Raw genomic sequence first — 16,625 nt, 5'->3', positions numbered from 1 at the left:
GGCCCCATTCGGGATTTTTCGGTGGTGGGAGAGGCAGAGGAGGAGAGGGCTTGCCCCCCCCCCCCCCCCCCCCCCCCCCCCCCCGGCTCCGCTTCCCTCTGCCTTCTTCCCTTTTCCCCTTCCCAGGCCGACCTCCCTACACCGCGCTGTTGGGGCCCCTGGGCGGGCTACCTAGGGCTGGTCTGCAGGGAAGAGGGACTGGGGGAGCAATGTCCCTGGGGAAAGAGGCCCTGAGGAGGCTGGGCTGCCTGTGTCAGGGGCCACAGCTCTGGAAGCCTTCTCTGTGCCCCCAACTGGAGGCCCTCCTCACTACAAAGGGAAGGCCTGCTTGCCTAGCCACGACCTCCTCTCTTTTCATCCATCAACAAATATTTCACTCAAAACCCTTTTTGTCCCCAGCCTTTATTAATCTGCTTGTGTGTGTGCGGGACCCAGCCATTCCTGTGTAGTGGGCTCAAGCAGACATATAACACAGAGGGCCAACTTTGGCCCAGCAGGATCTGGGGTGATAGGTGTTTCCATCAGGTGACTTCCAGAATCCTCTAGCTGGTAAAAACCTCCGCGGGTCTGGCTGTTGTCCATGTGTCTGTTGTAGTTTTGTTCCATGTAGAGGTCCCATCACTGAGCTGACAGGAGGACCTCAAAAATGCCAGAGAATTGAAATGGGAGCATTTCACAGTCCAGTAAATAAGAGCTAACATTCATCAAGCAGTTACACTATGCGAAGCACGATTCTAGGCTCACACAAGAATCACTTAATCCTAGAGGCACATACTATTATTATTCCTATCTTACAGAGGAGGAAATAGAGGTGCCCAGGGGCGGGGAAAGCCCAGTGGGTGAGGTCTCAAAGCCAGGCAGGCCCTGAGCCCTTGGAGGAGAGCAGTGACAGGGAGGTATTTTCCTGCTAAGGGGTCCCTAGGGAGGTCAGGAGGTCCCTGAGTGCAGAGGCTGGTTGTGGGAAGCCAAAGGAGGCTGCTCCTACTGAGCTGGGCCCCAGGATCAGTAAAATTTGTTACTGGGATGTTGTAAATTCTTTTTTTTTTTTTTTTTTTTATTCATGAGAGACAGAGCGAGAGAGAAAGGCAGAGGGAGAAGCAGGCTTCCCGCTGAGCAGGGAGCCCGATGCGGGGCTCGATCCCAGGACCCTGAGATCATGACCTGAGCCGAAGGCAGACGCTTAACCATCTGAGCCACCCAGGCGCCCGGGATGTTGTAAATTCTAATCAGGGAAAGTAAAGTTCTTCCTGGAGGAATTCCCGAGAAGAACCCTAGGGCCAGTGCTCTTTCTATTGGCCTTTCCCAAGTACCAGCACTGGAGGAAAGTCTGACCAGCAGACCAAAGTCCCCCTTGGCTTGGCTGCCTGCCCCTGAGGCCACCTGCAGCCCCACTGGCCACCTGTCCCACAGGGCACTGGCACTTCTCTCCACTGCCCAGGCTTCTGGGTTCTCCCCCTTCACCCTGCAAGCGTGGCCAGGAGAGAGGGCCAGGCCCGCCTGGCTGAGGACATCCCACCAGGCCTCAGCACTGACCCCTCACCCAGAAGCTGTGGGATTTCCTCAGGTGCCCCCGGGGAAGGGGTTTGGAGCCCAGGTTGGAGACTCTGGGGGCCTGGGGGTTGGGTCAGGGCTCTGCACTTCCGGGCTGTCAGTAGGGGCAGGTGGCTTATCCCCTTGAGACCTTAATTTCCTGCCGGTACAGGGTGATGTGGGATGACGCACGTGAAGTTCGTAGACTAGTGTCTCTTACACGGTGGTATTATGATACATTGGCTGCTGTTGATATTATGATTGTTAATCTTTGACCCAACCCAAAGGCCTCAGAACACACCGGGGCTCAAGGAGGTGGTAAAGGGGGAAGCTGCTACAGGCCAACTGAATGTTTGCCAGTGGAATCGCGTCCATTAGAGGAACATTTGTCATCATGGATTCATTTGATCTGTGCTTAGGTGGAACTGGGCCTGGGGAAATGGATGAAAATTAAGGACTCAGTCCCTGACTGTGGCGTGGGGGTGGGGGATGTGGGCGCCAGGCCAGAGCCTGATCAGTTTTCACTGTCACTCTGACAGGTTCCCCTGCAGGGTGCTTGGGCCGGGTCCTATCAGGAGCACTCTGAGGCTCACCCACCTGTCCGGGCCGGCAGAGCCCCAGCGGATTCCTGCTCATTATCTCAAGCCACAGGCCACAGCTGGGGTGGTTGAGCAAGGCCCCTGAGGAGGGGGCGGTCAGGCTACAGATGGAATCTGTCCCTGTCCCGCTGCACCAGGAAGCTGCAGGACCTCAGATCCCAGGAGGTGGGGGTTTGGGGTGGGGCTGGGTATGGGGAGTGGTCTGTCTGGAGCCTGGAGGGAGGGCGGAGGAATGGGAAGAGTAGCTGGGTAGGCAGAGGCAGGCTGGAGTCCCAAGCAGTGGTGGCTTCCAGGTCCCTGTCACCGGTTATCCCCTCTTCCTCTCAGGCTGACGTGCTGCCCTGGGAGGGGGAGCTCTCCTTCCTCCCAGAAGCTTCCCTTCCTTCAGTCTCCCCGCCTTCCCCACACCTCCTGGGCCCCTTCCCTCCCCCTTCCCATCCCTGCTCCCTTGTTCCTCTCCCGGGTCCCTCTCCATCCCTATTCCCATATAGCTGCCCCACCAATCCTCTAGAATTGGTTGGAATCCAGACCCTGCTGGTTTGACCCTAGTGTAGTGTGGGCTTTTACGGGGACGGGGTGGGTGGGGGTGGGGGTGGGGAGACATCTGGAAGGTCAGGGGTTGCCTTGGGCCAGCCTTTGGCCAAAGCGGGGCTGACTTGGGCCTCAGAGCACCTGAGCACCAGGTGTGAGCGGGGCGGTGGCTGCGGGGTAGGGAGCTGCCGCAGGCCATGCTGGTGAGTGTGGGGTGGAACTCAGTTGAGCATTTAAAGACCCTGAGGACACGCCTACACTCCAGGGCAGTTACAGGACATGGGCAGCCATGGCCAGGGCTTCAGGTGTGGCCGTCTACACTCGCAGAGGGCCTGCTCATTGGCAGTGGAGTGTCAGAAGTCCCTCTTTAGTGAAGAGTGTCCTTGAAGCTGTGTGCTTGGCAAGACAGACTGCACAGTCCCCTCTCCCCGTGCCTGAACAAGTCTAGCAACCCAGCAGAGCAGTACCATGGGTCCAGAACTTTCTCTAATTGGTCCCGGATGCCCCGCACAATGACCTGACTGGAGAGTTAGCGGGTCTTGGACCATCACGTCCTTGAATCTACCCAGAGAGAAGCTTTCCCGCACAGGAAGGAGAGTGGGGGTCTGCTGGGAAATCTGTTTTGTGCTTGTGGTACTAGATGCTTTAAGTGGGGTAGCACTGATTTCATTGTAACAGACCAGCTGGTGAGGAGCTGTGGGGTGAGGCCTACCATCCTCGCCTACGTCTGGTCCTTGGCGGCCACCCACATCCACTGCAGAGAATGACCCACCCTGCAGGGCACCCTGAGAAGAACTGCCCAGTCAGGAGGACACAGCACCAAGAAGGAAAGAAAGAGACCCAGAAGAAGCTAGCAGAGAGGTGGGGAGATGGAGGAAGGGCAGAGGAGGTCGAGGGGCAGGGAGGACAAGGTTTTAAGGCATGGGTGGTCTGGTCTGGAGTCTGGGAGGCCCCCTCACGCAAGGGAAGATTGGGCCAAAGAGAAGCTCAGATTACAAGGGGTTCTGAGAAGATGGTGGGAAGTTAAAAGGGGCTCCCTGCAGGGTCTCCATATGAGCAGCACAATGAACCACATCCTGTTGTGAGGAACCCTGAGATGTCCTTGTATGGCCAAATGCTGATCAAGCCAAGACTGACCCACCCAACCAAGAAGGTAACCTTGCCATAACCAGTGAAGATGTTTTAAAATTATAGTTTCAGGGCCTGCCTGCCGAGAATCTGATGGAACCTGGGGAAGGGTGTGTTTCCAGTTTCCCAGGTGATTCTGATGTACAGGCAGGCCTGGGATCCACTGGCACTGAGAACCTCCAACTCCAGCTCTCTTGGTCAGCTGTGGGCAAGGGGCAGAGGAGGGACACAGAGAGAAGACAGGACGGGGAGGCAGCTGTGGAGGAAAGTGGGGGCAGAGTGCAGGAGAGCTGACGAATACCCTTTTCTCAGCCAAGCAGGTGGCAGTTGAGGAAGCACAGGTGGGTCTGTGAGCTTGACAAGTGTGGGAAAGGGTGGCACAACCTCTGGGGGCGGGGGGGCGTTCTGAGGGAGAGACAGTGAAGAGTGCTTAGCATCAAGCAAGGGTGTTCCTGTGCATCCAGGCCCAGGTTCCTGTCCACCCTGGCGCGAGGACTATCTAGGGCTCTTTCGGGTGTGAGTGACAGAAGCCCGACTCACAGCAGCTCAAGCAAAAGGAATGTATTTGCTCCTGTGACAGGAAACCCCTCTCTCTTGCTCTCTTTTGTTCTCTCCCCACATCCCATGCCCCTGGACAGCCCACCTATCTCTTGGCTCTTCTACATCCACAGGCTCCTTCCATGAGGAGGAGGAGAAGAGCAGATGTGCAGATGGCCTCGGGCATTTAGCACTCTAGCTTGAGGATCCCAGAGGAAAGAGTTTTTTTCCTCTGAGCCTATCAAATCCCAGGGAAAGGGCTCTCACTGGTCTTGCCTCGGTCACATGGCCCAACCTGGGTCGGTGATCGTGTCTGGGGACCTGGGTACGATGACCGGCTAGGTCTGGGTGTCCCCTGTGGTGGTTGGGGCAGGGCCCTGAGGCTAGCAGCCCTACAGAAACTCCCTGGAGCGGGCAGATCCCTCAAAGGCAGCTGTTATTATCAAAAAAGGCAGCGGAAGGGATGCCGGGCCAGTCTCCCCACTCATGCCAAATCCCCTTGGCCCTTCAAATTGCCCTCCAAAAGAAACCCCTAAGACTGAGAGCCCCAGAAGGAAGAAGAAAGGGGTGGGTGGCTGTGTGGGAAATGTTCCCACATGTTTTCCTGACAAATCCTTCTCTCCTGGTTGGGAGGAGACCCCCGGCTGGCCACTCTCTGGCCCTTTTCCTTTGCTTGGGCCCCCACTGGCTGGTCTGGGGGCAGCCGAGGCCACCCACAGCTTTGGGGGTGTGGGAGCCAGTCAGGTGAGGGTGGAGCTGGGCAGCTGGAAAGAGAAGCCCGAGTTCAAAAAGGCCCAGGAACAGGGATCTGGGCAGGGCAGGGTTGGGAGAAGTGGGGGGGAGGGCTAGGCAGGGCTGGCAGAAGCACTCCCCAAGTGCTGCCCTGGCCCCCAGCAGGCCCGTCAGCAGGGGTGGGGGGCACACGCACATAGACGCACACTCTCTCACAGACCCAGAACGAGACAAATGCACACTCCGAGTGGAGCAACACAGCATACAGACGACACAGAGCCAGAACATACACATGCACGTGGACGCACTTCCAGACACACGCACACACACACGACACTCGAACACACACACACACACACACTCCCTGAGACATACCCACAGTCTCACACACACGGATACGCAGCACACACAGAGACATACCTAGAGAGACACGTACCCTCACGCACATACACACTCAGGCCCAAGGTTTTCCCCAGGTGGGAGGGGCCTCCCCTGACCACCTCATCTGCTACCAGTGAAACCCTACCTGGCAGGCCCATGGGAACCGGCTCAGGACCAGGCACGTTCCTACTGCATCCATGAATGGCCTCTTTTGATTTGCCCCCAGGTCCTCAAGTGTGTGCCCATCCCCACCTCCAGGAGCCTCTTAATACCCCTTAATACCCCCGCACCTACCCCCATCCCCTATTTCAGCCATCCTGGCTTTCTCCCATTTACCAAGATCCCAACCTTCTGATCAAATGCATCCCGCCCCCTCTTCTGAATCGAGTGAATTCCTATTCATCTTTCAAAACCCAGCTCAAATGTCCCCTCCCTTTGCTGGCATCACATCTATCTGTCCCACTAAACTGGACACAACTAAGAGCAGGGGACAGGCAGTTTTCCTGGCAGCAGCAGGGGAGGGGAGGCCCTGAGGCCTGTGGGTTGAACAGCCCAGGGAAAGAATTGCCGGCCTTGGCCACCTGGAGGAGACCCTGGCAGGGACGCCGGCTTGCCTTGGCCATATTCAGAGGATGACTGGGTGTGCCTCCCCTAGCGAGGCGTGGGCATCCCAGACAGTTTCGCAAAGCCCCAGCCCTGCCCCCAGCACACACGTTCTACTCCACACTGACACACATTCACACGCGGGTGGGCATTGTGCCCCCTTGTCCTGGGCAGCTGGGCCGCCCTTCCCCCCCGGCCACCAATGACTCACATCCCCACCCGCCAGGCGGTCTGCTTGGGCACACAGCCTCCTTTCAGCCCCTCGGCCTCAAACACTAGCCTAGTCTTCCCTCCCGGGCGCCTCCCCTTCCCCAGAGCCGGCCTGGCCTCCCAGCCTGGCAGCTCGGCCCCACGGGGAGGCCACGCAGAGGCCGCCTTCCTCTCTGGATCATAGGGCTCCCTGTCTCTCGTCACCTGGCTCCTGTCCAAGCCAGCCTTGAATGGCTGCCTTTTCATGGCCCAGAGCCTGGCCAGGTGCATTCTGGGCAGCCCTGCTCCCGCCCGTGTCTGCCAGGAAGCTGGAGGGCCTGGTGCTGCTACCACTGAGGCTCAGCTCCAGAAATCCCTCCCAGGCTCTGGGTCACACCTCCGCAGACTCCTCACACCTCCTCCCAGCTGCCCCTTCACCTGCGCTAAACACTCTAGCGAGGCACGGATTATCCTCATTCCCATTTTACTGAGGGAACAGCTGAGGCCCAGAGACAGCTCAGCCTGCTGGTGCATGGGGGAGCTGGACCCCGGTCTTGGTGGAAGAGGGGTTAGTAACACAGTGTATCTCATGGGATGGCACTGGATGTGATGGGGTGGCCGAGCCAGGCACCTCGAAGTGTTCCTCAAATCGGCACCACGTGATGATGGTCACGAAAGTGGTTCTGGGTTTTGTACCCAGCACCCTTCCCTTCTTTTGGTAATAGATGTTCCCGTTTAGTTTTGGGGTGGGCTCACGACCAGGCTGGGCCAGTCACGGTCCCTGTGACCTGCACTGGGCCAATTTGGGCTCTGCCCCGGGGAGTTTCACAGTAGAAACTAGGAGAGGGCCATCTCCCCTCTGACCTTGGGGATTTTGAGGGTGCCATTCAACATATTGGGCAAATGTGTCACATGCGCCCCATGCCCCCTTCACTCTGCAGCAGGAGAGAAACAAGACAACCCACGGAGCAAAACAGAAACAGAGTCTGAATGGGGCCAGAATCATGGTTCTAGAGGCCTGGTGGTCAGCAAAATAGAGTTCCTCCCTCAAAGATATCCATGCCCTGATCCCCAGAATCTGCAATTCTGGTAGGTTATTACAGGCAAAAAGGATGCAGATGTAACTAAGGTTAAGACCTTGAAATAGGGTGGCTAGCGTGGATTACCAGATGGGCCTAATCTAATCACAAGAGCCCTTGGAAGTAGAGAACCTTCTCTGGCCGAAAGCAGAAGAGATGCAGCAGAAAGGGAAGCTGGGGAGATTCTAGGCGCGGGCGGGATTTGGCATATGCCTTTACTGGTTCTGAAATCTAGGGAGCCACTTGCAGCCCGGAGACCAGAGCGAGCTCTCCCCCCAGCTGACAGCCAGCAAGGGTACGAGGACCTCGGTCCCGCAATGACAAGGAACTGTGTTCTCCCAGGCTGAATGAGCTTGGAAGCAGAGCCTCCCTATAAGAGCCCAGCTGGCCGTCACCGTGATTTTGACCTTGTAAGATTCTGAGCGGAGAAACTAGCTGAGCCAACCCAGGCTTCCAATCTCTGGAGTGTGAGAGAATAAATCTGAGTTGTTTCAAGCCACTGAGTGCGGTCATGTAGTTACAGCAGCATTAGGAAGATAACAGACAGACACTGCCTCCCCTGATTTGGTTACAGGTGCCAATAATTTTTTGTTGGTGTTTTTTGTCACCCACAACCAAAGTCTCCTAACAAATGCCCTGCTGTCATCCCATTCCTTCACCGTCCCCCCCAACAGCCTGCCCTCACAGATGGATAGGAGACAGGGCACCTCAAACTTGGGACAGGTGCCACCACAAGCTTGAGGACAGCAGAGTGTGGGAGGGACAGGCCCTCTTGGACCTCACAGTCTGTATAGGCCCGGCTCTGCCCCTTCCTCGCTAAGCCGGATCCCTCCCTTCCCTGCAGCAGGACTGAGGTCAACGGGGAGAAAGCCAGTGCGTAGGAGCTAGGGAGGAGTGACTCGTCTGAAAACTTTCTATGTGGCTTAGAAAGGCTGGCAGGGTGAAAAGACATGGCGGCGGGGGTGGGGGTGGGGGGGCGGAGGGTTCTGGTCCAAGATGGCAACATAGGAGACTCCTGAACTCACCTTCTCCCATAGACACACTGATTCTCCAGCTACACAAGAGAGATTCCCTCTGAAGGAAGTTCTGAAACTAGCTGAGCAGTAACTACACATCAGGGGAACAACAAAGTATCTACACTGAAAAGGTAGGAAGGTCTGAGACACACTCTCCTTATATGCCTGACCCCCAGCACAGTGACAATTGAGAAGGAACTCATAACTCCAACTTCTCCCTGAGGAACCAAGTGGTTTGACCCAACATCTAGCACCCCAACTTTTAAGACTTCCACCTGAAGGATGGGTCCCCAAAACACCCAGCTCTGAAAGCCTACGGGGCTTGTGTCCCTGAGACCCACCAGACTATAGCAAACAAGGAAAGAGTTCTTTTTTTTTTTTTTTTTTAATTTTATTTATTCATTTGAGACACAGAGATACAGACAGAAAGAGAGAGCATGAGCAGGGGGAGAGGCAGACAGAGAGGGAGAAGCAGGCTCCCCGCTGAGCCAGGAGCCCGATGTGGGGCTCGATCCCAGGACCCCGGGATCATGACCTGAGCCGAAGGCAGACGCCCAACCATCTGAGCCACCCAGGTGCCCCAGAAGGAAAGAGTTCTTAACTAATTTCCCCCCACCCCCCGTCCGAGGGCTCTACTATCAAAATTCCAATGGCGTTTTTCATAGAAATAGGAAAAACAACACCAAAATTTGTATGGAACTATAAAAGTCCCTAAAATGCCACAGCAATCTTGGGAAAGAAGAACAAAGCTGGAGGCATCACCCTTCCTGATTTCAAACTATATTACAAAGTGATAGGAATCAAAACAGTATGGTACCAGCATAAAAACAGACATGTAGCTCAATGGAACAGAATAGAGAGCCCAGAAATAAACCCACGTATGTATGGTCAATTAATTTACAATAAAAGAACCAAGAATGTACAATGGGAAAATGATAATCTCTTCAATAAATGTGTTGGGGAAACTGAATATTCACATGCAAAGGAATGAAACTGGACCCTCATCTTATACTCTACCCAAAGTCAACTCAAAATGGATTAAAGACTTGAATGAATTGCAACCTGAAACCATAAAACTTCTAGAAGAAAGCATAGGGGGTGAGTTTCTCGACATTAGTCTCAGCAATTTTTTGGGTTTTAAGGCAACAAAAGAAAATTAAACAAAGCTGGACTACATCATACTGAAAAGCTTCTGCACAGCAAAGGAAACAATCAAAAATTGAAAAGGCAACCTAAAGAATAGGAGAAAATACTTGCAAATTATATATGTACTAAGAGGTTAATATCCAAAGTATATAAAGAACTCATACAACTCAATAGCAAAAAATCTGGTTAAAAATGGGCAAAGGAACTGAACAGACATTTCCCCAATGAAGACATCCAAATGTCCAACAGGTACATGAAAAGGTGGTCAACATCACTAATCATCAGGGAAGGGAAAATCAAAACCACAATGAAATATCAGCTCATACCTGTTAGAATGGCTATCATCAAAAGACAAGAAATAACAAGTACTGGTGAGGATTTGGAGAAAAGGGAACCCTTGTGCCGTTGGGTGGGAATGTAAATTGGCATAGCTACTATGAAAACAATATGGGGGCACCTGGCTGGCTCAGTGGGTGGAGCATGTGACTCTTGATCCTGGGATTGTGAGTTTGAGCCCCATGTAAGGCACAGAGATTACCTAAAAAATGGGGGGAGGGGCACCTGGGTGGCTCAGTTGGTTAGGTGTCTGCCTTTGATTCTGGTCATGATCCCAGGGTCCTGGGTTCGAGCTCCTTGTTGGGCTCCCTGTTCAGTGGGGAGCCTGCTTCTCCCTCTTCCTCTGCCCCTCTCCCCTACTTGTGCACTCTCTCTCAAATGGATAAATAAAATCTTTTTAAAAAATTAAAAAAAAAGAAAGGAAGGAAGAAAGAAAGAAAGAAAAAGAAAGGAAGGAAGGAAGAAAGAAAAGGAAAAGAATATGGAGTTTTTTTTTTTTTTAAAGATTTTATTTATTTATTTGACAGCGAGAGACACAGTGAGAGAGGGAACACAAGCAGGGGGAGTGGGAGAGGGAGAAGCAGGCTTCCTGCTGAGCAGAGAGCCCGATGTGGGGCTGGATCCCAGGACCCTGGGATCATGACCTGAGCTGAAGGCAGACGCTTAATGACTGAGCCACCCAGGCGCCCCTGATGTACACTTTAAATATCTTACAATTTTACATTGTCAATTATACCTCAATAAAGCTGGGGGAAAAAAAGAGAGGAAGGGGTGAAATGCCTGTTTTCACTGAATAGCGGGAGACAATGGTGTCTGAGCCCCTAAGTTGCCCACTTCTGTGCCCCAGGCTGCCGTCCTGCAGCTGCAACCAGCTCCCCTTCAGTTCCTTCTGGAAATCTCAAGGTACCACCAGCATTTTTTGTTGTTGCTCCCAGTGGGTCCTTAGCAGCTCTCTGGAGCCATGTTTTCTGGAATCTACGTCTAGGGCCAAAGCTCCTCAGTCTGCCATCCTCCCCCTTCCTGGCTCTGCTTTTCACAAGCATTGATTAAGCAACAAGGGCATACAGGCTGACTGCCAGGTGCTGGGATGGGAATGAGCATTTCTCAGCTACAACACCAAAAGCAGGATCCGTAAAAGGAAAAATTTGATAAGTTGGACTTCATCAAACTCAACTTCTACTCTTTGAAAGACATTTGGAAAAGAATGGACAGACCAGCCATAGACTGGGAGAAACTCTTTGCAAAGCAGGTTTCTGATAAAGAACTTGCATGTCGAGTACAGAAAGAACTCTCAAATGTAATCATTACAAAACAAAGAACTCAAAATACAAAAAATGAGCAAAAGCCTAGAATGGATTTCTCACCAGGGGAGGTCTGTAGTTGGCAAGTAATCACATGAAAGATGTTCAACTCCATCAGTCACTGGGGAACTGTGAATGAAGATCACGGAGACACACATCTAACAGAATGTCTGAATTACAAGACTGGCCATATCAAGTGTTGTTTAGGATGTGGAGCACCTGGAAATCTCATACAGTGGCGGTGGGAGTGGACATGGGTGCGTCCACTTTGGACAACAATTGGACAGTTTCTTTTCTTTTCTTCTTTTCTTTTTAAGTAGGCTCTGTGCCCAGTGTGGAGCCCAACGCAGAGCGTGGAGCCCAACGTGGATCTTGAACTCACGACCCTGAGATCGAGACCTGAGCTGAGATCAAGAGTCGGACGCTTAACCGACTGAGCCACCCAGGCGCCCCCAGTTGGACTGTTTCTTAGTAAGTTAAACATATACCTACACCTGACCCAGCCATTCCACTCCTGAGTATTTCCCAAAGAGAGTTATGTCCAAAGACTTATACATGAATGCTCATAAGCAGCTTTATTTGTAGGAGACAAATATACCAATGGTGGTCTTTCTGGACAATGCAGTCGTACTCAGGAATAAAAAGGGCAAAGTTACTGACAGATGCCACAGAGGGATCATCTCAAACTAAGCATGCTGAGTGAAAGAAGCCCGAGAAAAAAGGAACACATACTGTGGGATTACATTATATACATAAAATTCTAGAAAATGCAAACGGATCTATAATGACAGAAAAGTAAGTTGCCTAAGGGGGAGATTACACAAGAGGCCACGGAGATTATTGGGGGTGATGGGTTGCTCACTCTGTTGCTTGTGGTGATGGTTTCATGGGTGCTCCCATCTGCCAGAGTTATTACGTTGTACCCTTTAGTGATACCTCAGTAAATAGTGGTACCTCAGGAAAGCTGTTAGGGATTTATTTATTTATTTATTTATTTAAGTAGGCTCCGTGGTGCCCAAGCTGGGGCTTGAACTCATGACCCTGAGCTCAAAGAATCGCATGAGTCGCATGCTCTACCGACTGAGCCAGCCAGGCACCCCAGCGATCCCTCAGTAAAGCGGTTAAAGGGAACAAGGAATCAGCTGTGCACAGGCTCCCTGAGGGAATTTGTGGTCTGCGGGGAAGGCCGTGGACGCCCAGCAGTGGCCAAAGCCACTGGGGCCCTCACGGTGCCGTGGCGCTTTAAAGCCCATCTCTGGGTGTCGGGGTGTCGGGCGTCCTAGGACGCGGCCTCTGCAGCCTTGGGTCTGGCCCTCGGACCTGCTGCAGCTCCGCACCTTTCTTAGTAGTAGATTGTCCCTGAAGTCATTGTGATGAAAGTGCCGGCCCCGCCGGCCCCCCGCCCTGCAGCCACCGAACAACCCAACGACATCCACATCCAGTCATTGGGGTGCTGCTCAGAGGAGGCCCAGCCTGGCTCAACCTCCTTTGCTGTGATGGGGGAGTTGGTCTCCTTGGGGTTCTAGGACAGGCCAGTGATAGCTGGGTCCCCGCCTCCCTCCAGAGCATGGGGCGTGCAGGACAGAGACCTAAAGCTCTGGTACCCAGCCCGCACTCCTGCACCGGGCCCAGACAGGATGCTGTGGGGAGCAGCCCCGGCCCTCCCCGCCTCTGGGAGCTCTCGGGCAAGGACCCCACAGTGTGCTTGTGCTGTGAAGGGACGTTGATGATCTTGGGAAGCAAGGACCGAGAGGGGACAGGAAAATCCTCCGGGGACTTAATGTCCCCGCAGAGGTCCCAGGAGGAGATGGCAGGTAGGGGCCTAAGCAGGGAAGGGCCACCAGGGAGCTGGAGCCAGGAGGAGCCTGGCCATGTGTCTCCTGCGGGCCAACCCCTCCCCAGGGGCCTGCAGAGCCTTCCTTCCTTGAAGGCGTGGGCCCTCCCTGATCTCAGCCTGGGGTCGGCTCCGTCCCCACGTCCCGCACCCCCTCCCTGGCCCAGCTGCTGGTCTTGCTTTGCCCACCTCCCCGCACAGGGCAGGGTCTCAGAAACCAGGACTCTGCCCAGGAAGTGGTAACGCAGATGCAGGGGGATCCACGTTTCAGGGGCAGTGCCCCTGCCCCAACGGAGACCCCAGGCTGCTCTGCTCATTGTGGAAGCCCATCCCTCGGCCAGGGATAAGGAACTGATAGGATCCTGTCTGGGGCCAAGAGGTGAGACGTACACAGAGTTGAAAAGTACCCGGTGACAGGCAGTGAGGGACGAGTGGGCGAGATGGACCCTGGGGAGATGGGACCCACTCCGGCATTGCCAAGACAGCTGGGTGCAGACACAGGGGCGCCATGCGCCGGAGAGGTGTCTGGGCTGTGGGCAGCTGTCCCCTCCGTGGGGGCTCCCGCTGTCCTCGGTGTGCGAGCTTTGGCGTTTGTAAGGGATGAGGCCGTGAGGGCAGTTTCTGGGGAACAGGCAAAGCAGGATTGTGGCGCTGACTTACCCCACCCCCTCGGAGGTAAGCCTGCTTGGGGAGGTGACACCCCCACACCCAGACCTGCCTGACCAAGGAAGCTTCCGGCAGGACAGGGAGAGCTGGGCTTAGGCCCCCTCTCCCCCCTATTCTGCATGGGTGGACATCCATCTGAACAGCCTTGGGCTCCCTGCAGAGGAGCCCTCCCCTCCTCTCTACTTAGACCCTCCTGTCTATGGGTGGAGTCCCTGGTGCCCTCCCTTCTAGAACTTTGGATTGGAGACTGGAGCAGAGCCCTGGGTAGATGAGAGGGGAGGGCTGGTAGGAAGCAGGTCAGTGAGCGGAGGGGATGAGGGGCAGGAACAGAAAAGGGCAGAGCCAGGGGACCCACGGTTCTGGAGACCGGGACCCAGGATCTTTCCTTAACATGGGATGGTCACTTTAGGTGTGGGGAGGCACTGGTTATAGGTGTTAGAGAACCAACAAAGAGCAGGAAACCCGGTCCTGGATTTGGTGTTGCAGCAACCCATCAAAAGGGACTTGAGTGAGGGCAGGGGGCTCGGGCCCCTGCTCCAGGGCGCAGAGGGGAGAAGCCAGAGCTGTTCCAGGTGGGGCAGATTTCAGCACCTGCCGGTCCCCACCTTAGTCCGCAGGGAGGGAGCCTCGCGTTCGGGTCAGTGAACTTTTTTATCAGGCATCCGACTGTGTAGGAAAAGGATGGTGGTATATTTCATGCCTGGGCCAGACAGTTTCTGAGAAGTTGTATGTAACTGTTAACTATGATCGTGAACTTTTTGGTCCAGTTTGTTTGGCCTGCAGCTGCTCCTGCCTCCTGGTGACCTCAGAATCCTAGCAGGAGCCCCGACCCTCTAGTCCCCAACAGAGCCCCGGACTGATCTGACCACCAGTGTGGTCCTGCGGTGTCACCGTCTGTCCCGCCTTTGCCGCCATTGCTGATTCCCCGGCCATCTGGTCTTGAGGTCCCCCCCTTGTCCCTTCTTAGTCTTAGATTTGCACACATCACAGACGGGACCCTCACCATTTCGCAGTAACAACGAAGGTGGAAAGTTGTTCTCACAAGCGTGAAGATGGCATGGTCTGGAACTTCGTGAGAGAATGGTTTGTTGCTAAAGCATCAGAAGGGACCCAGCCACACAGTCTCTCCTACCGGGAAGGACCGGAAGCAGAGCCGCGGCGTTGACACACTTCCTGCTGGCTGGGGTGAGGTGCACGTGTGTGTGTGTGTGTGTGTGTGTGATGGAACCACACACAGTTTCACAGCTGCGGCCTGGGTACCTGGGCCCTAATGGAAGGTGCGTTTGGAAGGAATACACACGGCTTCACTCTCAAGTCTTTGGGTTGCCAGTGACATCCAACTTCAAGATTCATTAGAAGAAAAAAAAAGGCAGGGATTTATTGGCCCAGATAAGCAGAAAAGGTTCAGGTGTGGGCTAGGGACAACTGCCACCAGGGGCCCCGCCTGGCCAACAAGCGCCACCCCAGCCTCTTCCTGGGTGGTGCCTCCTTCTCTCCCCTGCAGAAGGGGACGTGGCACCAGCATTTCAGCTTCGCCAGCGAGAAGGAAAGAGGCTCCCAGCTCAGGCTGGAGCCTCAAGTGCACCTCCCGCCCTGTAAGCCCCTGGAGACCTGGCGACCAGGCGACCGGGGGAGGCGGGCGCGGGGAGCGGACCCGAGTCCTGTTCGCACCATGAGGGGAGATGCCGACCACCTCCCTGCTTGGAGGGAGGTCAGCTCCGGACTCCCAGGGCATCACCGGGTTTCGCCTGCCGTGGAATTCCAGGCACAGCCCACACGGTCCGCACGGATGGGGCCCTCACGGTGCCGTGGCGCTTTAAAGCCCATCTCTGGGTGTCGGGGTGTCGGGCGTCCTAGGACGTGGCCTCTGCAGCCTTGGGTCTGGCCCTCGGACCTGCTGCAGCTCCGCACCTTTCTTAGTAGTAGATTGTCCCTGAAGTCATTGTGATGAAAGTGCCGGCCCCGCCGGCTCCCCGCCCTGCAGCCACCGAACAACCCAACGACATCCACATCCAGTCATTGGGGTGCTGCTCAGAGGAGGCCCAGCCTGGCTCAACTTCCTTTGCTGTGATGGGGGAGTTGGTCTCCTTGGGGTTCTAGGACAGGCCAGTGATAGCTGGGTCCCCGCCTCCCTCCTTATTTCCATGTGTTCCCTTGGGGGGGTCCCCCAAAAACTCAGAAATCCTCTCCTCTTTTGCCTGCTTTTTGTGTTTTCCCACCTGCTGGCCACTCCATGCTTTCAGCAGAAGGAGGGCTCTGGCCACGGATTCCCTGTCCAGGGTTTGCTCCCCACTGTCCCCTGAGCCCATTGCTGGTACTCCCCTAGCCTCTGGCCCCTCTGTCCCGGGGCCGCCTGGCATCCTGTCGGTGATGCTCTGCACACAGAAATCGGCTTCCCCCGAAGTGACCCACCAGGAGACTCCCCAGGCCAGGCCTCACTGGATCCTCAAGCCTCAGGGCCCCAGAGCTCCTCTGAGGCTCTGTAAGCCCTAAGATCACGTTGTTCGCCAGGTGGGCCCCTGAAGCCTGGCTCTTGGGACTGGTGCTATGCTGCTCACCTCATAGCCCAGCCACTTCCGTCCCCACTCTTCCTGCCTTCCACTCAGGCACTGAATCCAGCCTCTCTGCCCTGCCTTCTGCCTGTAAGCCCGCTGTCCCCAGTAAACCCAAGGCCTTGCCCTTCTGGACCTATTAAGTTACTGGAACCCTCTGCCTGGCTTTTCCCAGAAGATGCTGCTGCCAGAGTTCAAGGCTGACTGGGGCACAGCCTGGGCACCTGCTCGTGTGCAGATGGCTCCCCTTATCTCCTCTCCGTCCTGTCGGTGCCCCCGCCCTGAGCAGAACACAAAGTCCCAGGGGTCCGGCAGTCTTTCCGGTGAGTGCTCACTCCCGGGGCGCGGTGACTGACCTGGGGTGACAGGTCTTGGAGCAGGTGCGGCTGTCTGCGCAGCGCTGGTAGCTGAGGAGTGAGTGGTAGCAGGATACCAAGCGGCAAGATCCAAGGCACACCCAGCCTG

Source organism: Mirounga angustirostris, unplaced genomic scaffold (assembly GCF_029215605.1).
Source record: "Mirounga angustirostris isolate CCGP_5_RB_7025 unplaced genomic scaffold, mMirAng1.0.hap1 SCAF_3, whole genome shotgun sequence".
Classification (NCBI taxonomy): domain Eukaryota; kingdom Metazoa; phylum Chordata; class Mammalia; order Carnivora; family Phocidae; genus Mirounga; species Mirounga angustirostris.
Note: the sequence above shows the minus strand (reverse complement) of the source record.